This window comes from Pagrus pagrus (genome assembly GCF_965226575.1).
Source record: "Pagrus pagrus genome assembly, chromosome: 15".
NCBI lineage: Eukaryota > Metazoa > Chordata > Actinopteri > Spariformes > Sparidae > Pagrus > Pagrus pagrus.
In genome coordinates, this window is record NC_140199.1 from 23,772,376 (window position 1) to 23,799,282 (window position 26,907).

General features: G+C 41.6%; 1 protein-coding gene and 1 long non-coding RNA gene across 3 annotated transcripts in view; one reads left to right on the forward strand and one right to left on the reverse strand.

Annotated features, from left to right (window-relative positions):
- LOC311270916 overlaps positions 1 to 26,907 on the reverse strand; it is a 167,679-nt gene that overhangs the window by 61,025 nt on the left and 79,747 nt on the right. For both annotated transcript variants that reach the window (XR_014624313.1, XR_014624314.1), the window contains exon 2: positions 26,426 to 26,534. This is a non-coding gene — a long non-coding RNA (uncharacterized lncRNA). The remainder of the gene's footprint in view (positions 1 to 26,425; positions 26,535 to 26,907) is intronic.
- LOC311270914 (zinc finger matrin-type protein 4) overlaps positions 11,746 to 26,907 on the forward strand; it is a 58,286-nt gene continuing 43,124 nt past the window's right edge. The window contains exon 1 of the mRNA XM_084376159.1: positions 11,746 to 12,242. The gene's annotated coding sequence lies outside the window, so the exon portion shown is untranslated. The remainder of the gene's footprint in view (positions 12,243 to 26,907) is intronic.

The following is a 26,907-nucleotide window of genomic DNA, read 5'->3' on the forward strand; positions in this document are numbered from 1 at the left end:
ACTTATATTTATGTGTGTATGTGTAAGTATAGTATGGTACTGTACACTGAGTGTGTAGTTCATACATCACATCAGCATACTGTACTGTACGTGCACTCCTGGCTTTGTTATTGCATATATACAACCGGTGATTAATGGAACTCTGCAGATGAAATAAAAATGCCTGCTCTTTTAAGGATTTAGCTAATTTGTGATGTTGCAGCATGAGAGCTTTATTCCAAATACTAAGGTTTCAGCTGAAGTCATCTTTGATTCAACTTGCCCTCCTTTTCAAACTTTTTATTTTAGCTCTCTTAATCTCCTCAATTTTCCAAACCTCCAGTTCTTCTGCCAGCCGTCTTTATACTGAATGTAATATAATTTAAAAAAGTAAGCTTCATCAAAGTACAGGAATGATGATAAAGAACACCTTAAAGAGATTTACTAGCTTTATTAGCTTTTGTAGGAACATGTGAGCTCCCTGTAGAGTTTTCTTTCCATGTCAGACACACAAATGACAAGAAAAGTAAAGGCTTTAAATGAAGTTCAATAGTTCCTTGGTTACCACTACTGTAGGCAGCTTGAAAACAAACCATAAAACACACCTCAGTGCACTTTACAGACACATAAAGCATGGTTGGGACACCCATCGGACCAATTCACTTGCAAGGCGGAACTACCCATTGCATCATCAAACAGCAATGACACCCTGCTCTATCTGAATCCTGTGACCCTGCCTAGCCCTCACTTCTGGCCCAGTGGGGGTCCTTGGGAAGACGCTAGCCAAGTCCAGTTGGCCTTCCATTACCAATCATCCAGGGCCCAAAGACCACATCTGGACCTAACCAAGACCCGCAGGCCTGAGGCGAGCCAGAGTGCAGCCGTCATGGTCAACACACGCTGCGGCAGGATAGCGAAAAGCACCTGGGCTCTGGAAAGCCTGTGGGCAGTGCAGGACACGGTACAGAGTGATGATTCAATCTGCATCCTAACTGTTCTGGTCAGGGTGGTAACAATTTAATAGTCCATCTGCAGCTAATAAATCATAACATATAAAATACATTTCAACCCTCCCTCTCCCCGTCTGTTCATTTAGAATGTGTCAGTGCTGTGTGGACAGGAGAATGGCAATGCCGTGTCCTATAAGCATTCGGGAAAAAACGTCCATCCGTGTGTGTGGTCACTTGTGAGTGTGTGAAAGCTGTAAAATGTGCGTACAGTATGTATGTATTGGCTGTGTGTTGTTTGGATGTCTGTTGGGAGGTTGTTGGCTATAAGTGTTTATGATTATTCTTTATCTCCAAGCCTACATAAGCATTAGCGACATGAGTCAGTCTCAGCACCCCATAAATCTCCTCCCCACCCTGTCCCTGGCTGATGACACACGTCTCTGTCTCACTAAACACGTTACTTGTTCCAAATGCCACGTCAGTAAGGAACACATTTTCATTAGCAGGCCAGAACACACACGTAGCACTCTGCTTATATATACAGCATACCCACATGGAGGCACACACAGAACATGACCATGTGCTCATCTACCCAGTCATGGGAACACACACACGCACAATACGGGGAAACAAAGCATAATAGGCACAATCTGAAAATACCCTTCTTTATGTGATCAACTTTTTTACAGAAGTGCTACACAGTAGTCCCACAGTCAGAGTGGACAGGCAAACGAGGCCTTCTGCTGTACAGTAAATAAACTAAGGACAGCCTCAGAGGGGCAGATGTGAAACAAGGGGACTCACGGCTCATGAGAGCTCATGTGACGGTGCCGTCAGCGGTCTTCTGCATGATGGATCTCCAGGCGCAATTAAGCAAACAGCTCGTTATCAGCAGCTATGATGGATGTAAAGTAGAGTAGCAGGAAGGCAGGCTTTTCCCCTCGACACCTTAGATCCACACTCACCTGAGAGACATCATTGAAGCGTACTGTAACACACACACACACACACACAGAAATCACATCGCTGATCTCTGCGTCGTCTGACATTTTCCCCCCGGATGCCCAACTGTGCGTCCGCCTGAGAGACATAAATCACTGACTGCAGACCAATTGAGCGAGGGCCAAACACACAAACACACATCAGAGTGAACCGGTTTGGCTCAGCAGCTGTCAATCATATCTTGGCAAAACACACCAGAACGTAGGAGAAAACTGTAGGAAATGATGGATATTGAATTAGTGGAATAACAGTCACACACTCACACAAGTGGACGGGTACACACTCACAAAGTACACACACATTGAGGTTAGCATAGCCCTCACAGGTAATTCTGTTTGTCTTTAACGAGCCACCACTTCCATTTCTCTCAGACTGTCTGTTTAAACACTTGCGGTGTAATATTAAATTTTCTGTTTGGTCAGGCCAAATTGGCCATTTGGCTGACCTATAGGAACACGGTAAGAAGTATGCACCGCAGGTCCCAACGAGCAGGGCAGGGTGGAGTATTGTCACATTTACAATATGACTGTTTGAGGAGTGATGGAGAATGAAAGATTGAGTGTTTGCAATTAAAATAAACTTAAAATTCGCCTTCGTGGAACACATTTTGGTTTCATTACAGCGGTTCATTTAGCAGCTTTAATTCAGCGTTCATTTCAGCTGGCTGGTGTGTCTGACACATTTCCACGTACTGTATCAAATTCCCTTTCGCCAAGAACAAATTTTTGCTTCTTGTCCTAAAAAAGTTGACCTCTCATGACCCACCCTAAAGGAAGCATATTGCAATTGTGGTCTATCAGCAGATTTTTGAGCTGACATGCAGACAAATTGGCAGCAAAATTAGAGAAAAATTTGCAATTTGCTTCCAAACGTTTTGACTGATCAATATTGGAGCCTGGAGATTGATTAGCAGCCACGAGCACAGACTGTTTTGACACCATCAACAGAGTCAAAATGGAAAATACAAGAATGATTAAAAGTCAAAACAATCAGTATGCTTCAGTTATTCTACCTTTTAAAAGGAGACATATTATGCCCATTTTGAGGTCTAAATTGTATTTTGGGTTACCAAGGCCGCCCTCCTGAATACCCATCTCCTCTGATTGGTCAGCCCACACATGCCTGACCCAGCACTGTTAACAACAACAACAGAGCAGTTGTGCTAAATCACTTGGCCAAACTAGCCACTAGGCATAAATCCAAAATCAAAATCTGTCACTATCCCTAAAACATGTGCACATTTCATTCCTAAAAATAGCATCACCGACTTATAGTTTTGACTGTTTCTCTTGCACCCTTTCACAAAACAACGTATTTCCCCCCCTTTCATTTGTTGTGGCCAACTTTCAATCTACACCAGATGTAAAGGGAAGCATCATGTGGACGCAGCTTATCGACACAATTTTGATACTTTAGACTGTTGGGCTGTGATGAACACGTGAATTTGGCACACGATAAAAACAGGAAGAAAGCCATCAAAGGGAATTGTAGAAAAGTATTTTTTATACATATATGCTTTATATTCTCTTTGGTGTTCTTTGCCTAGATGTTACTGCTGGCAGTTGTATTTGTCAGCATGCTGTCGGTGGTTGTGAGTGAAAGCAACCGGATGACTGGCTTCATAACATGAATCTATTGACTTTTTCCACTGTATTGTTTTGATTGAGATTACACAAGTTTCCCCCCAATACACGCACACATACACAATGTACACATACACACTCAGTCCCCGGGAGCCCTACTGTGGGCTGCAGGTAGACCCTAAAACCACTCCTGTAATCTCATCATCTGCTGGAGAGGAAATATTGAGCACAGGTCAAAACCTCAACAAACACTCAGAAACTAAAGACTACACATATACACACATGTCATTCGGACAGTCATGGTCACACAGAGACCCTGCAGCTTGCGGCCCCTGCAAATGTTTTCGTTCTGTTCCGACCACAGGACCATGAGTTCAGTCTCGTTAGCTGGAAAGCCGAGTCCCTTTTGTTTAGAAGAAAGAGAATAATGTCTTGTTGGAACGGGCTACCCTGCTTTACTTTTATGCCGGTGGTTGTCACGGATTTCTGGGGATTTAAAAATAAAGCCATTTGAGGATCATGTCATTGTTCGGAGCGGCATGGATACACAATGGAAATTCACAGACTCTAGGTAGAGCTTACAGTTCAAGATGATTGGAAATGATTGTGGAGAAATGAATGTGTAAAGTAAAAGTCAACTGCATGCCAATGTATATATTGTACCATGCAAACACAATGTGCATGTACATGTAGGCATCTTTATAATCTGATGCTTGTGGGAAAACGTATAACCTTGATACAGTATTCCTGCTTAAATATACCAACAAGATCTCGATAAGATCCTCTGGAACAAAGGCAAAACTTGGGAGTGATTGGAGAAGTGGAAGGCTGGGATCTGGTGAGGTAGAGAGTGGGGTTTAAGGGATCAGGATGTGCCTACCTCCCAGTAAGAACCAGAGAGGAGCTCACACAGACTCTTGGCGAGGGAGAAAAGTACCATACATGGCTGAGAAACACACAACCAGAACAGAGAAGAAGAATGTAAATGCATGTATGTACTGTGGCATTATTAAATTCCTCCAGGAACACACACACACTTAAGAGCACAGGCAGATGCACAGTGAGTCGACACAAGTGTTTAAATTCCAGGGAGACATCTGTAATGAGGGCTGAATCATTTGGGTCTAATTATGGGCAACCAAGTGGAAAAGATGTAGTAAATCAACTCAAAATGATTTCAGCAAAGAAAACTCAATTCCAGTGTGTAAACTCAATACGCCATAAATTTAATTAATGTTGGTTTAAATGGAAGCACTCAGCTGATTGTGTGTCATAAAACATCTCTGAGGTTTCGACTTGACGCTCTCTTCCGTCCTTGCTCAACCCACAGGTGAAACTGCAGCGCTCTAGTGCCATCTTGTGTCTTCTCATGCACCCTACAGTGGGCCAGACAGCCCTCCATACAAGGAAAAGATCCATTTAAGTAAAGGATCTGAGCACTCCTTCCACCACAGTGATAAAATTTAGCTATAATTTATAAAACACTACAAATAAATGGAACTAAACCAGCGTTCCAGAAGAATTTTTACAGATTTAATGCCTATGTTTATTTTCTTGAATACTTCAACATATCTACATCTCGTCTTGAACAGACACACTTGAATGTGGGCGTTTCTTTGCAGCCTGGCATAATCACAAATTTATATCAGGCAATGCTTCTTAATCCACCACGCAAACAGCAGAGCACCATGAAATGACTTTAAATTCCCTTAAAACTGCTGAGACAGAGAGGGCGTCCAAAGTTCAAGCAGTGGGCTGAGAGGTCAGGCATCGCCTGCAGACAGCTACACTGACATGACTGGCTGGCACCTCTGTGGAGGCAAGAAGATTAAGAGAACAAAGTTGATCTCAACGTTAAGAAAATACCAACAACAGAGCAGGGTGGAAGAGATAAGAAGCTATATCTTGTATATACTGCTATACCAAACTTGGCAGAATAAGTTATGGAGAGATGTGCAGTATGTTTGGATTATCCCGATGATAATGTGATTAATGAAATCGCATTAAAATGCTGTGAGACTCCATCTTGGCAATATATTTCATTTTGTTTCTGTGATACTCGAATCCAAATCTGCTTATAACCCTGGGCCTTTTTAACTCTTAACACTCTAAAGCAGTAAACAACCTGGAGGTCAGGACCTTCAAGAGGTCGTCACGAGATACATTTCAGGGGTCGCAAGATGAATGACAAGATCATGGAGAGGAAAAGACTGGAGTCTGAGCGATGCTTGACTTTTGGGGCCGTTGCTGATACCTATTTTAGGTTGAAGTAGAATATTCCAATAGTGATATATTGGCACACATTTCTAAAATGACACCAGTGCCCTGATAAACCAATCTACACCCTGATATATCAGTGAGGCTCTAGAAACTGGATTATTTCACCTCTTCAGGTCGAGTGGCAACCGAGGAACCACTCAACTTCATTTCTTGCCATTTCTGTCTAGAGTCACGCATATATTACACACATCACATACATATACGCTTTCTTGAAGCTAATATATTTTAGGGTGGTATGAGGTACACTGATGGTAACTGCACTATGCTCATTTTTGCTCTAGATGGCAACAGCTACCAACTGCAGACCAGAGTGTACAGAAACGAGGACGGTTTTTAAAGCGCAGCAGGACATACGGACATGTTTAGAGGTCAACAAATGTCACTGCTCTCCAAAAGCAGCATCCTATTAATTACATGATAATGAGCAAAGTGCAGCATTTCAGTAGTTGTAGCTGGACACTACTTTGTAAGGGAAAAGAAGAATGATCACTTAACAAGATATACCTCGTGTTACTGTGAGTTTGAGTGATAATCAAGTTTTGGTATGAAGAGGATAAAATATTCTCAACAACTCTCTAAATAATTTGTTTCTCACACATCTTCCACATGACAGACTCTCATGCATATTCCAATTCTGCAGGTGTTGTTAGTGTAAAAATACAGCTCCAGACATCTGATGACAAGTATCATGTTTGTGCAGCAGGGCTGACATAAATCTTTCTGGAAGTTCTCCACAAATCATGTTCACAGCAGCTGTTTGAAGACACACAGTGTCACTTTGATCAAGTATTTCTTGATGTGTCCTTATAACAAAGTTAAAAGAATAAAAGCTAATGATTTGAGAAACAAATTACTTAATACAAGCAGAATTGACATAAATACATTACATTGTTTGAATGAATCAAGTTTAAGAGGAGCCATTCATGGATATAATATAATTATGATAATATAATCTTGCTTATGTAAGGTATGAGGTGCACACATTTGGAGCTCTCTATGCAGTAAAACTAAGAGCAGGTATTTATGTTTGAGCTGCTTTAATAAGTTGAGGATGATAAAAGGAAGAAGACAGTAATCAGACAGTGACTAAGTGTCGCAGTTGAAGCTGTAGATATCAATTACGCATCTGTCCTCGCTCTTTATTCCTCGCCTGGCGTTCAGGGCGGTGACAAGATCACGTTAATTTTGATTTAGCTGCTTCTGTACGCTCTCAGTGTCAGCTGTCCTCTATATATGGCTGTTTGTAAGTGATCTGACGGGTAAGTGTGTAAGTTGCTGATGCTCCTGAAATCAGATCTCCATCTCTGGATCCCCCTCACCTGTTACCAATAAACACTTTATTGGAAAGCGCACGGACCCATATTTGTCCGTATCCTTGTGTTCTCCTAACTAATGCTTTCCACACATTCAGGCACTGTTTGTGTCCCAGTGCTCCATGTCTATTTCTGTGTCTCTGACCCATGGTGGACAAACAAAGACATATCAGTTTTGTAAATACTTCTGGGACCATGATTCTTGGAGCTGTCCTCACTTCATCTTTTTTTTTCTTCCAACTATAATGGGCAACCCATCCCCGCTTGGGCTGACCACCAACTGGCAGTGCCGGCAGGCTGCCCCCGGACCTTGGAGCCGTATCAAGCAGACCGGGCCAGTATCCCAGCAGCCAAAACCCAACAGATGCACCGCACTGAAGCCGACATCACAAAATCTGGGGACTAGCGTTTGAAATGTTCTCCCTCACACATAAACACATATTCACATCTAAATATAAACACTCCCTCAGCTAGGGGAGTTAGCGGATGAGTGGAAATAAAATCTGATGTATCAATTTAATCTCAGCTGATATCTCTGTGCCCTTGTAGTATTTGTTTCTACATGGCTTTACTTTTCCCCCACAGGTTTCATTTGTAGCGTAGACGAGGGTCTGTCGGTGTTAATTGTAATATCATAATAAACTTTATTAGTAGTACTTCAAGTCTGTATTTGCAAAAAGCTTAGATTTTATGCTGATATTCAGAGGCGTTGCAGCGTGTTGTGTGTTTTATTAATAATTCAGTGCATCCTCAAGAATTTTCTCCTTGTCAGCATGTGTACGTCTGAAACATTTACACCACCCTGTTACACCAAAACTATCCATTTAGAACAGAGTAAACATATACTTTCAGATGGATGAGAAGCTCCTCGAGACACAGCGATTCTCCCACATGGAAAATCTGGTCATAATAATTCATAAGAATTGATTGATGATTGTCAAAATAATCAGTGGTTTAAGTTAGTGAATGAAAAGTCTGAAGTGAATTAAATGTCATACTGAAAGAGCCTCCATCAATCTTCCAATTTTTCACCATTGGCTTTTATATAATATTTGCGCACACAACAGATCTGTCCTTGTCGAACATCAAGTGCTCAATCATTTATTTTCTCTTTGTGTCCGTCTCTGCCTCTCTTCCCAGAAAGATGAACAGTTTCAAGACTATTCAACAGCCCACAATTGATCAATGCCGTGCGGCGACGATGTCCATCCACAACCGCGTGATGTGCAAACCCTGTCACATGTACACAAAGACTGTTTACAGACGTGAGAAGCATTCTGTTGCTGTTCTTCTTCTCTTTCCAAGCACTGCTCTGCGCCTTCTCTGCAGCTCTGTCATGCAGCTCTCTAATAGTGGATTAGTTCGGGCTTGTAAATGCTGTAAAGCTCAGAGAATGAACATTGATCTTGCAGTTTAATGAGAAATAACGCGGGACAGAGCCCGGCGCCAACTCTCCCGCCCTCTCTTTCTTCGCTCCCCATGCCTTTTTTAACAAACTAACACACACACACACACACTTTCTCCTCTTTACACTAAAGCACCTGACAATCACAAGGACTGTAATTCTCCTGTCTTGCAGCTACGTCAGCTGGCAGCAGTGTTAAAAGGTGATGCATTTTATTTGAGAAAATTACCCAAAGGCAGGAGTGCATGTTATAGTGGGAGGAACGACTTTACTGTCAAGGCAGAGAAAAAAAAAAAGTTCCACACGCACACACACACACACACAGACACCCACTCAGAGGCACATCCTGCCCTCTTTCTCCAGACCAATGCTGGCACTATACGTCCTCAGGCCTGCCTCGGCTGGTGGTTTGATAAATTGGCCCTTTCATCTCGTCGATGTGCATTGTGTCAGTGGGTTCGTGTGTATTCGGTTCTGTGAGTGCGCGCTTGTGTGTGCATGTGTGTGTGCGTCTGCCTGGGTACATTGTCTGAGCTGTGAAGTGTTTGGCTTCCTCACTGAAGGCTGCTGTCACAGCCTCTGAAAGCGTGTAATAGGCGCCCATTCTGCTGGAATGAATGCACATCCATACACTAGCGAGAAAATGTGGCATTTCAGAAAGACTTGGGATAATCGAACAGAAAATTATGAAGGAAAAAAAAGGGGGGCATAGCAGTGTCATTCTTTTCAGCTAAGCTCTAAATTTGGTGCATATGATTGCTTTGGGAAGTGTTTGTGGACCACAGTGAATTAATGTCGTTTCTGATAGATCAAGGGTGGTTATTGTTGGCTGTGGAAAGCATTCTGGCAGCAAACGTGGGGTTTCTGTGAGTCGGACTCTGATTCATGGCTGCGTCATGTTCGTCTCGGTTTGACTGGGATTCAAAGCCAATCGTGTGTTTATTCCAATTCCTTAGAAACACTCCTCCTGAATTATGAGTTCATGTGAAGCAATTGGATTTTGTTCAGATAATGATTTGTAGAATCTGTCCGTTTTAACAAGAGTGTCTGAGTTTTAAATTAGACCTACAGCACTACAACACAATCATCCTCACTCATCCTCACATTGTAGCTTATCTGTTGATTGGTCAGGTCCTCAGTGTAAAATCAACATGTCTGCAGAAGGATGCAGTGTGAAGAGGAGAAATTGGAGCCATTTGAAAAAATGAACAACTGTGTCAATAATCATAGCTTTGGTCGGGCGCAATAAAGTAGGGCTTTGTTAGATTTGATTGATTTATTGTTGAGTCTATAAAAAGACAGTAAATAGTGACAAATGGCCGTTACAAGTTCCCTTAGCCAAATATGACGTCTTCTCTGACTAATAGTCCAAATCCCAAAGGCATTCAATCTACAGACATAAGAGACATAGAACTGAGAAGAGCAACCAGTTCCCATATTTGATAATATGGAACCATCAAATGGCAAGTGTTTAATCGATTATGAAAATGGTCGACACATTTTTGGCCCAAATATCACATAGTTCAAGGACTGCACTGACTGTATCCAGCGCTTTTCTACCTGAACAGACAAAGCTATTAACAATTTGCCACTTACAACCATCAGGATCAGCTTGAGGAACCATCTCCAGAGCCACTCTAAACACTTAAGTTGTCAAGAGTAATTGTACTGTTGATTGAAATGTTAAAGGTAAATTAAACCCGTCTAAGACACTTCAATGTTTTCAGTCAAATGCATGCTGGGAAAACATAGCAGAAGCTCACAATACCTATTACAAGACCCCATCCACAAGAAGCACAGTGAGGAAGGAGCTAATTGACTGAGGAGAGGATATCATAGTGGCTCCTTACTTGTGTTTTCAAGGCTTGCAACCCTTAACAGCACAGCACCTGACATCCCGCATAACAGGCTGCACTGTGCCTGTGTCAGTGGGCTGTGAGCACAGCGACCAAACAGTGATTTTCCCCTTGCTAGTCTGAATAATATCTTGACGTTTGAGGAGGTCAAACTCAGTGTATCACAAGCAAAAAAGATTTGGGGAAAAACAGACTGGGGCAGCAGAAATATAGTTTCCTCTTTACTCCTATCTAATTAATCCTCCTGCCACCCTCTCTCTCTCAGTGACTGCTCCCGACCCAGTGGCTGGAAACCATAAAACACAACTTGGTCAGTATTTTATTTTACCACAAACACATTACTTCAGGTCAGCAGAGCCAAAATGCACAGCAGGGCTGAGTACCCTGTTGTGCCTTTGTTGTTTTGTTCCTTTCCTTCTGTTTTATAGAGGTTCTTGTGCATGTAAAAGGTTTTGAAAATGAAAAAGCCCAAACAGAAGCTCCTCTCTCCCACAGAAAACACTGCTCCTGAAATGCCTCATCAGTAGTCTTGCCTTAATCTCCGTGACATCACATTACGTCACCATGTCACATTTCCTAATTTATGCCTAGCGGCAAGTTTGGCATGTAAGAACTGATTTAGCGCCGCTGCTCTGGTGTTGTTAGTGATGCTGGCTCAGGTGTGCGTGAGCTGACCAATCAGAGCAGACTGGGTATTCAGCAACTTAAAGAGACAGGAACTTTCAGACTGATGGGGAATATTAAATGATATTAATATATTAATATAAAAGCATGTAAAGCTTTTCTAGTAGTAACCCAAAATAAAATGATGAAGCTGAAAATGAGATAATATGTGTCCTTTAAAGGCTGCATTAGTTACCAGACTGCTCTACTTGTTCCAATACTTGCCTTTACCCATTTGATGATGATGATGATGATTATTATTTATCAAAATCTCAGTGCGGCAGTATTTTGTGAAAGTACAAATAATCATCCTTACAACACTGTCGCAATATTGATACCGAAGTATTTGGTTAAAAAATATCAGGATATTTGATTTTTGATTTTGAAGTGTATTTGAGGAGAGTTCGGAATATCGAGATATATTGTCAATCGCGATGTATATTATTTTGAGACCATGCAGTCAAGCCATAATTCCAATAAAGTTACAGGAGATAATGAAATGTCTTGGAGTGAAGATGGAGCACCTGGGCAGTATGAACACTTGGATAGGCTTCACTCTCCTCTGTAAACACTCCAGCAACACTGTTTGGAATTTGAATGAATTTGGGCGCGCTCTGTGCCTCTGTTCATCTTTATGTAAGATGATACCAATGTGGGTGCACCGTGCGGAAAACCTACTCACTCGACCAGTGCTCCCACTCACTCACTCTGCGAACCCAGCAGCGTTCAGTGTGTTCACCACTATCACACGCTGACACACACGGTGCGCGCTCTCTGCCTCTCATTCATCCCGGCGAAGGCTGCGCACACTTTTTCTTCTTCCTCCTCTCCTCTTCCCCTCCCGGAATAGCTGACTTTGTTTTTGTTTTGTCTCCTTTCGGTCGGAGTGGTAGTGGATGATATCAACAGAGCTGCGTTTCTTCCTCTTCCCTCCGCGATACTACGGACCGGAGAGGAGTTGCCAGAGGACGCGCGCATCACGACGGAGCGCAGCGTGAGGGAGTTCTTCTTATTTTATTTTGGAGGGAGGCGGTGTGATTTCAAACAAAGAAATAAACAAAATATCTTTACTCGAGAGCGCACCCACCACCTGCCGACACTCCAGCTACGTTTGGAGGGATTTTACTGCACAGGTGCGTTGAAGGATTAAAAACAGGCAGTTGGCGGATGGTTGTCGGTGTCGTGGAGAGGAGTCACTGCCTCTGCGCAAGGTGAGTGATGGGGAAACACTGACCGTCGAGTTTGGTCAACAGATGAATTATTGATCAGTATTGATTGACCTGGTAATTTGACGTCTGGATGATGCTGAAGCAGGATTCTGAAAGTTTTTGGCGCCTTAAATCACTCATTTTCTCTCCGGGATTCCTGCTGGGATAGTGTCTGGAGTTTGAAGCAGCGCCTGCTAACTTTGTATTTGTTATCTGTACAGATACAGAGGCATGGTGTTGAACTCCCAATCTACTGCTGCATGGTATTATAGTCTTCCCTTAATGCTTATATTTTCTTTTCTTTTTCTTTTTTTTTGTTTAGTCAAGAAACTGTCAGAAAATATTGGGGAAATGAGTTCAAGATGAGGTCCCAAAATATGCCTTTCTGCCCTAATAGCAGTGCACATACAGTCAGTTCACACTGACACGAGATAACAGCAGCTCATCCTTACACTGCAGAAGGTGGAAGCAGAGAACGGTGGGTTTTTCTGCTTAATAAATGATTTAAATGATTAATAGATTATCACTGCAGGTTCATTTTTTATTCAAATAATTAACCTATCGTTTCAAGACAAGTCAGCTGTATTTGCCTCAGTGGGCTTCTGCTGCTCAACTCAAAATGAGATAGAGAGGGTCGGCAATCTGCTGTAGTTTGAACCAGAGGCAGCGATGATTTCTAAACTTTTCACAACAAGCTCTGCCCCACCGTCAGTAATGACTTTCTGTGAAATATGAAAATGAGACACATGTCAGATACAGTGTGGATTAGCTCTGATACTTGATGCATCTCGTTTCACTGGCTCCTGTCCATCTCACTGAGAGCCCTCTTACTGTGAGTATTTGTCACTTGGGAAGAATGTCCAGTCAGCCTCACTGGGCGTCAGAGGCAGCATGATACCAGCTTATGGCCTTTACACAGCACTCGCCTGCCTGTCATCAGGACTTATACACAGAGCACAGGGAAATATCACTCGTTCACACACACTGCGGTGAAGTGTCATGAAGTAAAACAGTTCGGTGTATTTATGTCATCCCATGTAGCCATCCTTTATTTACCCCAAACAGCACTCTCTGCCATCAATACTCTGCTTTTATTTTTCCACATGTAGCCCAACCGTCTGAGCTGAGGCTTCACGCTCTGTCTACATACAGTTATCGATCAGCATGCGCTGACTTCTGCTTTACTTCAGGTCACTGCAGCAGGCAGGGCTGCAAAGTCTCAGAGCAATATCAGAGCTGCAACAGATGAGTGTTTTCTTTACTTTGAATCGGCAAAATAATGGATTAATCATTTGGTCTGTGAAATAACAGAAGTTAGAGAAAAATGTCCACCAGAGGTCAAAAACGCTTGTTGCAGTTCTAAACTACAGCCAGATTGATCAATTTTATCGATTGGTCAACAGGCTAATTATTTATCAATATTTTGATTTTCTTCTTCCCTGTGATGCGTGTCACCATAAACTGAATATCTTTAGGTTTTGGAGTGTAGCCGTACACATCAAGACGTTTGAGGACGTCGTCTCATGCTTCAGAAATCTGCGACGGACACTTTTAACAGTTTCTGACATGCAGATTAAAACATTAATTGATTAATCAGGAAAATAATCAGCACACGGATCGATTGCAGCCTTATCAAAAAATCCTAGAATGTTCATATCAATATTATTAAGTCAGTGAAAAGCAGGACATCACGTTGAGGAGGCTGAAGCGAGCAAACTTTGAGCATTTCCTTGAAAATTGACTTTACAGCCAATCGATTATTAAAATTGTGTTGATCGACTATTTTAGCTGCGCACCATATTCCAAGTAGTTATAACTGCACATCATATTTTTGTATGTTTCACGCTGCTGTCCCCTTCAGGTTTTTGTAGAATATGTGATAACATAGCAAACATAATCTTAAATATGGATACAGTATAACTGTAAAAGCTTGTATTCATGGTGATTCCCTACACTACACTGTCTGCAGCCCAGTGCAGATTTTAAGATTCAAAAGAGAAAAAAACAAATCAAGTTAATCAGCATGTTTATAATGTGGAACATATACAGTGCAGCTCTCGCCGGCTCTGAGCCATCTCGCAGTACAGGAGTCTGTTTCATTCTCCCTCCGTCTGTCTCTCATGATGTGCTGAACTGCATCTGGGGGAGAATCTGATTAACCGACTGGCATAATTTACCCTGGTCCTTGAGGAATAAACAGAGGAGCGATGTTGTTCTTGAAAAGTGCCTGCTTTCCCTCTATACATACAAATAAAGCACATAAACACTCGCACACACAAACTGACAGACACACACACACACACAGAGCAATAAATGAGGCAGTGATGCTTTTGAAAAGTAGCTGCTGCTTCTTCTCTTCTGCAATAGGACAGGGATTGATTGAGCGAGTGCGTGCATGCACGTGTGTGTGTGTTGCTCTAGTTTCTTTAAGATTGATAGAGCATCATGTGTAGGTGTGTGTGTACATTTTCATCCAGAAGTGCTCCTTAGCAACAGGCAGCATATCCTCTTCAAATATCTCTTTCTCACACGCCGTATACTGTGACCTTTGTGCTGACTGTGTGCAAGCGAGCATTTGCATGGGTTCATCTGCTTCTCTGTTAATGCGTGTGCGTGTCTCTGTGTGTCCCTGTACATCAGTGTGTCTGCCATTTGACCTTTCTTAGTGTAGATTCATTAATAGCTGCATGATAACTAATGTTGAGCCGCCCGCTGTGCCTGTCTACACGATCAAGATATTGAGTCGGCCCGTCTCATAGAGGCTTCAGCGCAGTGCCGACCTCTTCCAGACAGCTTTTTGTCTTTCTTTTCCCTCTCAAACAAAGCAGATATCATCACAATCGCGCCGTATTGATAATGATTCGGCATGCTTTGAACAAGTGGCGGTTTATCATTTTTAGTCTATTTCAAGTCTCTCTCGGCGTGAGCGAGAGAGACATCTTTAATATATATCTTGACACGGTTGTCGTGTTATGTTAATATCAGTGTTAGACTAATAACTGGTTGCATATTTCATATCCGGGAATAGCAGACAGAGCTCTTTAGAAATCAATTTTCTTTTGCTCCATCACCACGTTCGGAAACTGGCCCGCTGCCAGATAGGGAGGGAATGAGGGAAGGAGAGGGCGATACTGTGGGTGCATTAGTGAATGAGGGGGGTGAAATATGTTTATCAGATCCAGAATTCATTCTTTCACATCTTTCAGTTTGCCTAAGTAAGTTACTCACTGCCTCTAAACTTTATAAGCATCCACAAACACAAGGAACTGATGAAGAAGGTGAAGAAGCGCCCGATCGTAGCTTCCTATTTATGTGGACGAGGTGCTGCAAGGTCATGCCCTATTTCTGTGTGTGTATGAGTGTGTGCTGTACCGTCACAGCATGCAGGCGTATATATCAATAGCATATTCCTTTGTGTGCATGTGTGTTTGGTCATATTTTTCACAGCACATGGACACAGCACAGTATGGGGTTTATACGCTTGCATGCTATGTTTGTTGATGGGGGGGGGTGTGTGTGTGTGTGTGTGTGTGTGTGTGTGTGTGTGTGTGTGTGTGTGTGTGTGTGCATGTGGAGGCTATATAACTCACATAACAAACACTTCACAGTTTAATTCCCAGCTCAAATTCATGCTCCTGATTAGAAAACAAATCATATTCAGCGAATCAAATGGCAAGGGAGGCAGAGATTCTCTGACTGAAACAGGCAGATTGGTATTGTTATATTAACTTTAACTTATGCGCATATTTGAGTTTATTGTCAGCTGATTGTTCTCTTGTTTGATCTTATCTGATTTACTGTGAGCTTAATCCTAAAAAAGTGTCCTTTTCTGTTTCAGGGTTATTTTCAACATGCACTTTATTTCTCTAGTTTGATCATTTGACTACTGATTGCTATGATCAATGCCATTGATCGCCTGCTTGTTCTTTTAAGCTCCAGTTTGCTGGAAGCACTGTTCTCTATCGCACACTTGAGGGCCAAGACAGCTCTAACAGTTGAGCCCACAAGCCAAAATCAATCCTCTCAATATAAACACTCTCTTAAAGAACAGAGCTACCAGGAAACTGAACAAAAACAAAAGTTAAATAGAATTAATCCCGAGGATCACATAGTGAGCTCAGCATGACAATTACCATAATTGTCCTTTAACACTGTTGCAGTTACCTTACTTGACTGTGACATTGACCCGACTAATTATTAGGGGAGGGACCAAGTATCGACGGGGCAATGTATCGTTCTACTTCCTCTTGTCAAATGATTGTCAATACACTGGCGCCAGATATCGATATTTTTATTGAAACATGGAGGTGCTCCAAACAGATTCCCCTGACTGTTTGACTAACCAGTCGCTACTTCATGACTCGCTGGGGTGTAAACTTCTGTGAACTTAATTTACACAGAGTTGTTTTCTTTTCAGTCCAGACCTTTTCTGGCAGTTCAGCCTTTTTTGTCAGTTTATCGCTGACAGATACTGTGATCCATCATTTGACGATTGTCTTGCAATATATAAATTATCACAGGATCCCTGATAATACACTATCATATCATATTTTGAGTTACTGTGATTCCCACCCCCAGTAGTTTGTAGGATGGTGTGTGGTTAAATTAATAGTTTTGTATTTAAGTGGCATTTCTTTGATTCTGAGGTTTTTTTTCTCTGAGTTTATTTTCAGACGTTCTCATTTGATCTTATTTGATTTACCGTATAAGCTTAATCACAAGAAAGCTGAAAGTTTAAGTCTCAGGTTATTTTCAACATTCACTTTATTTCTTTTGTTTGATCATTTGATTGTTGAGCGTCATGATCAATGCCATTGACTGCATCCTTGTTCTTTTAGCTCTTTAAAGCACTGTTCTCTTTCACACACTCAAGGGCCACTCAAGCTCTAACAGCTGAACCCAAAAGCTAAAATCAATCCTTTGAATGTATAAACACTCTCTTAGAGAACAGAGCTACCGGCAAACTGGACAAAAAGAAAAAAATACAATCAATCCCAAGGACTCCATGGTCGACCCAGCATGTAAATAACCAAAGTTGTCCTTTAAAACTGTTGTGATTGCCTTACTAAACCCCATCACTGACCTGTGTAATTATTCCAGCACAGTTGCAGAGTAGGTTATGCAGCAGGAAATGCATACAACAGAAATCCAGGGTGTATTTGTGAGCATTCGTAGAAACACTGTGAGAGACACTTTAGAACTCACACACCTGCAGAGACACACACCTCTTACAAAAGGTGCATTGATGAGCTGGGGTTTTTTTTTTTCACCTCTGGCTTATTGTGGGGATCCCTGCAGGCATGACAATGTACATTTACTAACACAAACAGACACACACAGCCTGTGATTGACATCTGATCCCACAAGGATATTTGTGTACATGTCCCCTCAGGACCAAAATACATCATCAACTCTCAGCCACATTACACTGAAAATATTTATGCACCTGCTTTTCAGTCAAACCACCAGATTTACCGTAACACGGCCTGAGCCTTTTGTTTCACAGAACAGCAAGCTTATTTTACTAATTAGTAAGAGGGAAACTGTCATATTGCTAATTAGATGTTTGCGGTCTCCTCGGTTCAATAATGAAGACAGAGAGAAAGCAAGTGAGAGAGGACGGAGAGATATGGAGGAGGAAAGTCATCACGAAGCATTATTTGGCTAGTGTCACTTCAGTTGTTACGCTTATTGCAATTTTATGGCTGGTTTCTCTTACACTTCTTATTTTCCTTGCCAACATCTTCTGGATGTATTACTTGTATGCCTCACTCCAGCTCGGTCTCTGAGGTAATGCGTGTCTTTTATGTTGAGGTGCATGCTGCCTCGCGGGAAATCTGTTTGCTCCCTTTTCCATGTAGCTCTAATCTGCCAACTGGTATAATGCATATTCGACTTCGAAAAATACGGCGTAATATTTCCTTATGTGTGAAATTTTTGTTAGCTTTTAAATTAGTTTCTGTTAAGGTTTAGGAAAATACCTTCATGAAAATATTGAATTTTATTGTTAGGTGCACTCACTGCCTCCCAAGGGCTCCCAACAGCCTAAAGCCTTGCAGCGTGTGCTTTCGTGCTGAGTGCAATGCCATGTTTGAAGGCCCTCTTTTTATTGATCACACCACTTTCTTGGTTTTGTTGGATAGTCAAACCACGCTGTGACATCACTGCAGTCTCAGATCTAATGCACTTTGTATTGAATTTTGGTGTTTAGTGCAGAGAAATCCAGACAGCGTTAACATCTATAATTGCTCTACCACTTTGAAGTGGAAAATATGGAGATGAAAACTGGGGAAAGTTATACGAAAGCGAAAAAGAACATTTGGACAAAATGTGCCGATGTATAAAAAGAGTGCAATTAGTTGCTAATGGAACAGATAGACTCCAACAGTTTTGTTGCCATCCAGCATTGCATTCCCCATATGTTACAGTAACATAACGACCCCCATTTAAACTCCAGGTCGCCGTTGGTTTCCCCCCATTAACTCAGTTTGCCTAAGAGTCTACTGAACACACACACACACACACACACACACACACACACACACACACACACACACACACACACACACACACACACACACACACACACACACACACACACACACACACACACACACGGAGATGTGCTCGGTTAAACTGGGAAAACCTAACTTTGCCCTGGATAATAGTCTTCATTCACCCTCTAATGAATCCATATTGTGGCCTAAAGGGGAAGATCTGCTATTAATACCATTAACAAGTAATGGCCCAGAGAGAGAGAGATTTTCAGAGATAGAAGTACCACAGCACCCTCACGAATAAAAAGGTCTGATGAAGGCAGAGAGGTTATAAAGTGTAAAGAGAGTGCTAGTGGGGACCTCCGGTTCAATCTCATTTATCCCCTTTAAACTGGAGAAACTCAAAAGAGGAAGTTCAACTTTTTTCTTCGCTGTGCTATTTCACCTCAACAAAAAAGGGGGTTTTCTAGGTTTCCCCAAATGTGTTTAGCTGAGATGGGTAACTGCTCAGATTCTGTATCTTATCTTGATCAATCAATCAAATCACTTGATTTATTCCCAAGAGCGATGTTTGTGCAGAAGTAAGATAAGACCACAGCCAAGCTGATGACAAGCTGATAGGTAATGTGGTGCTTTGAGCTAAATTGCTAAATAAATTTACACCTCATGGTGGCTCTAAAGGAAATTTCAGGGGATCACATAAGTCAGTAAAATACATCATCTGGGAACCATAAAATGAATTTAATTGAAACATTTTCAAAGTTAAATCAATTCATCCTGAGGGAGACATGAATGTTTTAAAAAAAAATTAAAATTCATGCAATAGCAGCTGAGATATTTCAGTCTTTACCAAAGTGGTTGACCGACTGATCCACTGACATTGCCATCGATAGAGCCGCCAACATGGCTAAAAAGAAGTCTGACCATGCATCCAGTTATTATTCAAATTCTCCATCATTACAGACTATCATCATCACGACTGTACCGAAAAGGATCACACGTTCAGTGGTATCAGAAACAAAAAAACTTCATTTTTCTTTTTGTTGTTAAAATGTATTTATTCAGCAAGTCTCATTAAGATCATAATCTCTTTTTGCAAGGGAGAGCCAAGACTGAACATATACACTCTTATAAAATACTGTATAAGCTAGATATAAAAAGAAATATCAGCAAGTATTCCAAAGAGGAATGAGTATCTCTAACTTCGAGTTGCTTTGCAATTTATTCCAGTGTGAAGGTGCATAATACAGTAGCTTATCTGCTCCTCTCTCACAAGAGTAGATAAGTCTACACCATCCCTCATGAGTAATCCCTGCCCTCAAGGCCATATTTCCACCACTGGGAGAGAAAGGAGGTAGAAGAGATGGGGAAAGGCAGAGACACAGAGATGGAAAAGCATAGTGTGTGTGCGTGTGTGTGTGTGTGTGTGTGAATATAGTCTTTCACTCAGTAAATATCAAGAAGACTCTCACATAACACAGACAGGAAAATTAGGTCAAAAATGGAATTTGGGGCACAACAAGCAGTGAGCAAAGGGAGAGAAAGAGTCACAGACACACACACTGACTCAGGGAGAGTAATGTGTGACCTGACCTTGGCATTAAGTGTGTATTTTTATGCAGGGCACTCTTTTCCCAGGAGACTTCACCCTCTTGGTGACTAAGTTGAAATAAACCATCGGTGCAAACTCATCGGGGGTGAAAAGGCAGATTTGTAAATATCAGTTAAATGAAGCTTTACAATCTATTTTAGCACAAGGATACACCATTGTCACCCTACTGCTACAAGGTAATGTAGGGGGGACATCAGTCCAGAGAACACAAACAGTCATGAGAGTTCAAAACAGGGTCAAAAATTGTGAAGTGCATAGCATCCTTGCATCCGCTGACGCAGTGCAGTAGTGCGCAAGCAGCAACATGCAAAATTAAGATTGCTTAAAGTCCTCAGTGCTACTGGCTAGCTTAGCCTTCAGGCTTAAAACACAATAAGCTAAGCAAGCAGCACTCGAGAGTTTGCAGTGAAGTTGTAAAGTCAAAATCCAGACGTCCGATTAGCTAAACCTTTTACCTGACTAAAACATGTTGGTAAAACAGCAAAAAAAGTGAGTCGTAAAATTATGCTTAAAACTGGATAAAATGTCAAATTGTGACAGAGTTTCTGTCCGACATGTACCATGCCGACGCAATGCGCCCTCCTAAAAAAAAGCAGATTAAGTTTAATATAATGCTAAAACAAGTCCCCATCTACTTCACTTGTTTAGGAAAATGCTGCGACGCCGTTTTGCTGTGAAGCTCCAGAAATGTTTTGTGGATGACGAAACTTCACCCAGCCTTCCATCGGCTCGCAGGAGAGTAGACAATGATGGAAATGTCATTCTTACTGTAGGTGGTACTTTTTCCTTTGAGTCTTTCCCTTCAGTCAAAAACTAACCTCCCAGAGACGGTGCACTCTCAGGTATGCTGCACATACCTCATTTATTTTTGCTCCCCCAGTTGCAAAAACTCATCTGATCTACAAACAAGCACGCTAATCACATATGTTTGTCACTCATTTTACGGTCATTAGGTTTTTTTAGCTCTTAGTTTTACATCCCACAGCGAGACTCCTGTGTTTGTACCCTGGCTGTGTTTGAGTTAGTGTATGTTTGCAGTTTGCAGTATTGAGCAAGAAGAGTACAAAGCAAGCTCCTGCAGTGCAAACATAATGAATGTGGATTTGGATCAGACTTGAGCTGCGGCTCCTTTTAAGGACTTCATTTCCCTCAGTCTAGTACCTTTGATTGCTACTGTACAAAGGGGAGGGTTGTTAATCTTGGAGCGAGTTCGAGGGGGGGCAGGCAAAGGGAAGACAGTGTTCAGAAAGATTACATTACCAAGAGTGAAACAGGAAAAGAATTGTAATGTGGAACATCAAAGTGACACGGAAGAGTGCCTTTGCAATATAGGGTTCTATATTATTAACCCTGGAACCCTTTCTCTTGTTATTCCCACTAGGGACTCATTAGACAGGTCATTGGCTCACAGGCCGATGTCGATATTTCATCGTCTGTATGCATAATTTGACAGTTGAATCAGAGCACCACTTTCTTTCAAATGAGATAAGAACTATATAAAATGTGAGAGGAGGAAGACGAAGAGGGGAACAGACAGTCCAGATCACAGCGGTCACCCTCCTCAAGGAGAAAAAACGGAAAGATTGAGGAGGAAGGAAGGGAAGGGGGGGAACTTAAAAGAATCCCTGCTGCCCCAACCACCTGCTGTTCTCTCTCTCTCTCTTTATCACTCACTCTCTCTTGTAATTTATTCAATGCAGCACTTTTGTCTGTCTTTCACGAGTCCATCTTCAGTAGGTATCTCACCATAATGGTGTGTTTTCAGGGCCATAAGAGAGATGATAATGTGTGAATTGTAATAGGATCTCTATCGCTGTCTCTGAAGCTCTCCATCGGGATAAAACATTACACTATATCTCTGCCTGTACAATAGGGCTCTCACTTAGTACAACGCTATATAGTTGCAAGTAATATTACAAACTAATTAATATTCTAAGCCCAGGCGACAGAAAACAGCCTAAGTGGTTGCATTTATTACAAAAGAACAAAAAAGCCACGTCCGATCCAGTGCCAGCGTTTTAATGAATGGTGGGCCAGAGGCTGAGATTTGAGGGAGGGCTCAGAGTTCACGCTGATGTTAAATACTTGATGTGGTCTTAAAAGGGAATACCCTCAAGGTTCATTCTGTCTTCAGAGCCTCCGGCTTTCATGCTCTCGCTAAGACTTATTTCTGCAATTCTGTTTCTAATTGAGTTCAGGGCTTTTTTTCATTTTTAATTTGAGCTACTGTTTGGGTATAATGTTCATCGTTTCACAAACCTTTAGACCTTTTGTCCATTCCTATTTTTTAGTTACATTCACCTGTGTATTTTCACTGAGTCCACATAACTTTATCTAAGAACCTTAAGTATTTCTCTATGAACATTAGATACTCGTAACTAGATAAGCAAATATCAAACTTAAGGTTATTAAAAACATCCTTAATTATTATCTGTCAAACTGGCATTTATTAGCACTGGTGTTTAAAAACTATGCTAATCTGCATCACCAGGACTGTGTGGGGTTAGCTCAATTTGATTGACAACAGCCTGGCAACATAAGCAGACAACCCACCAACTGTCATGAAACTGTGAATCGAATATTGCAAAATCCTGATTTTCACATGGAGATATGTAAAAGAATCATTTTCTTTGCACAAGATTGATTGATTGATTGATTGGCAGCTGCACATCTGTGTGGCTCTTAACATGCACTGATTTTCATGAAGGTATGCAACACGGCCATTTTAACCTGACCCACCAACATCACTGCAGCTCCCTCCACCGATCCAACCTCCTCATGTGCTGTAATTCTGGTACTGTATTTGGTATTTAATAATCATTTACTTTTTATGAAGGGGGATAAGTTCTCCCAACAGAATCCCAGAATCACTGCTGCAACTCAGATTTTTTAACACTGAATGGACAACATAGTTTATGGTTGCAATCTCCACCCTCAGAGCTCGTCACTTAATGGAATTAGACAGACAGTTATACAATTTTTACAACAAATTAGCGTATATATGCATGTTTTTTAATCTCTCAGCTGAAGACTCCTTTGCCATTGCCGGTAGATGAGTGAGTTTGCCTTTCTTTTCTCTAGTGTGTCATGTCTGACGTCACAAGCGCGTCTTAAAAACAGAGAACGGTAAAAATAGCAGCATGGAGGCCATCAGCATGTTTTATGTTTTACAGTAGTCTCTCTTTCAAACTGAATGATTTTCCGATGCTGATGGGACTGAGGCGGATGGATTTACGCGCCAACTTCTAAAACTGAAAAAGGAACAACAATGAGCATGTTCAGCCAGGTGTCATGTTTTCATCCCTGCTGATCAGGACTGGAGCCAATAAACACAGTGACACAAAAAGCCACTTGGTATTAGGGGTTATTTTATTTGTCCTGTGTGAAAGGGGTTTTAGAGTGACCAAATGCAAAGCTTGGATTGTGCATTCATTTTTAATGATGAGTTAAGCAGTTTAACAAAGGCAAATGTTAAGTACTCATGTGATCATAAGCAGCATAGTCCCCCCTTATAATAATACTGTACATTTATAGGCATTAGTTTGAAAAAATATGGCGTGTTGCAGTAACATCACATATATAAACCATTGTTGAACTTTATGTGTTCACTTAAAAGTATCCCTTTTAGCTGATACCAGTGGCACCAGCTCGTCTCCCTTGGGTCCAGACTCCAGTGGCAGAGGCTGCACCAAAAGAGACTCAACACTCGCTTCCTTATACGCTGTCAAAGCCTCGAATATTCATGGGATTCTCACTGAAGCTTCAAAGCCCCTAAAATGTTATCTGTGAAAGCTGCATCGCTCACATATGCAACATTTAAGATTTGTAACTTTACTCTGTGTAAAAAAGATTGTTTTCTTTAGTTTTGTAAAGCCAAAATAAATACGTCATAATCCATTACTGTCCATTACTGTATATTGTTCACCCGCCAACTCTCAGTCTCTGTTCATCTGACAGTGCATGAAGTTATAGCAACTTTCAAAAAACAAAGTTATGAAGTGCTTTACTGTAAAAACTAAGAGTAAAAGTAAATTCATTCCAAAAGATAAAATAATTTAGACAATTACAACGAATACCATCTGTTATGAAAGAGACAAAATTTCAAAAAGAGAATCCTTGTCTGAGATCCTCGAAAGTTTCCTTGAAAGAGCAGAACCTTTCCTGCCAAATCCAGCTGCACTAGCTTTGCTATAAATGGCAAACTCCTCGACATAATACTCTTACTTACAGAAGAGTATTAGGGCCAGAGGTGAGGAAAAAAATCAGAGGAGGAAGTTTTTTTCTTGCACTTCAAGAAAAAAGTGGAAATGTTGAGAATAGAGGTGAAATACAATTTTGTGAATAAAGCAGAAATGCCGATAATAAAGTCAACTCTTCTGGTCCATCAAATCCAGCTATACGAGCTGCCCAAGCCTACGGTCTCTGCCATTACTACATCCTTGGAGCGTAACGATGTATGTGTAGTGTAACACTCTCTTCAAAGTCCTAATACTGACAACTACACTGAGTTTATGAGCTAAAACAGAAGTAATGTCTTTGTTACTAAACCCGATTCTGAAGTACAGTTTCACCGGTTCACCTACACGAGGCATTTTGTTGAGGCAGTCGTATGCCCTGTCTGATGCCGTCTCAGAAGGTCGACTCTAATCTTGAAATGTCAAGTTCATTCTCGACATTTCGACTTTATTCTCGACATTTTGACTTACTGAACTGTTCCAACTTTGGCAGAAACTTTTGTTCACGTAGAACCCATCACTCAAACTAAGACGCTGATTGAGAAAATAGATTTCTCAGGGCGTTGAAATTTCTGACTGCTCGTCTGACACCCGGCTCCACTAGCACATCATATCTATATATAAACTCCCTTTACTTGTTACACACGGCTGTCATCATTGATTACATAGTTTCCAGTGACCTCTGAACGCATCTGAGTGAAAAATAAGTTGCAAACTATACTGTAACTCAAGAAGGAATCAAAAGATGAACTGAAGTTGAACCGTCTGATACTAAACATAACACATGCTGATCTGGTTCATGGTGGATTCGAAATTGATGCTTAAGTTGCAATCAGTTAGATTTCCATAAAACATAACTTACAGTAAGAGCCAACTGCTTTAGTCCCGATACTGTGGGAATGAAACCTCTTTTCCATTAAGATCTCTAAATCCATATAACATGAAGATATCACATGGTCTGATAATAAACCTCCCCACCGACTCTTTTTTCCTCTCTCCTTCTCGCTTTCATTATTTTTTTCCCCCACTATCTGCATTCCCATCGCTTCGCTTCGACGGGCCTGCCATTCCATTAATCTCACCAACAGATTGCCTCTATTAATTAGCCTACATCTCCCATCTTGCATGTAATAATCAGAGGTAATAGAGATATTAGGGAGATAGGGATATTTCTGCAGTCACAATCGCTTTTAATTAGCCGCAAGATTAAAAGATAGACTCGTTTCTGCCTGGCTGACGTCCAGACAGACAGCGCAAGGTCTTTTTCTTGCCACAGAAAAAAGTCCTGGAGGAAACAAATTCCGCTGCAAATCTAATGTGTCAGTTTGCAAAATATATCTGTTCCTTCGTGTCTCACAGGACACCTCACATAGTGGAGGTAATAATGCGTCCATGCCTTGGGACAAAACAAGTTTCCAGCTTGTCATCAGTCACATTTCAGAATGAATATTATACCTCACAGACAGGTTCTACTGCATTTTATGTGAAATGCATCTGCAGTGCCATCTGGTTTTAATGTATAGGGGTCGTCCTGTAATTCAATTAGATAATGGAGGGACTGTCTGTACAGCATGTCCAGGTTGCAGTAAACAGACAAGGAGAACAGACAGGGGTAATTACCAGTAGTGTGGCTAAGTGTGTGCGCACTCACATGTGTGAGCGTGTTGAGCAGTGGCTAAAATTAATTACAGACTAGATGTGAACTGTCACTACTTTTCCCTGCTGAGCAGATTTCGTCTGATCCCGCTGATGTTACTCCAGATGACCATGTGAAGTTGCCGGAGCTGACCTCCGGAGCGTCTGTGTGTTTTGCACTATGAAACACTTTGGCCCTACAATCACCTTGTCCTGTTGCTTCCTTGAGGCGAGGAGCTCATCCAGTTTAATGGTTGATGTTCCTGGGCCGTTCCCTGCAGACCCGTTACTCACCCCAGCCCTGTCAGAGCAGTGCCTACAGGGCACACATAATGAAGAGAATAGAAAATTGAACACAAGACCCCAGAGCACATCATTAAACCATTTTCTATTACTCAGTATAAAGGCAAGAGAAAACACTGCTGCCAGGTTGTTAAGAAACCAGAGCCACAGCTCCCAGTGGGGTGCTCAGGTCTCTGTGGTTTTACTGGTTGGGCAATACCAACACTGACAAGGTTTTAAGACACTGTTTCTCACCAGGGAATCTTGCTGGAGACCTTTAGCAGTTTACCTCAGGGACTGTAACCCTCACCAAAGTTGCTCTTGGCTGTGCCTTTTGCTTTCCTGCTAGTGTTTAGAAATTCTTGAAAGTTTCTGTGAAGGATTGGAAAGGTGTGTCTGAGGCGCAG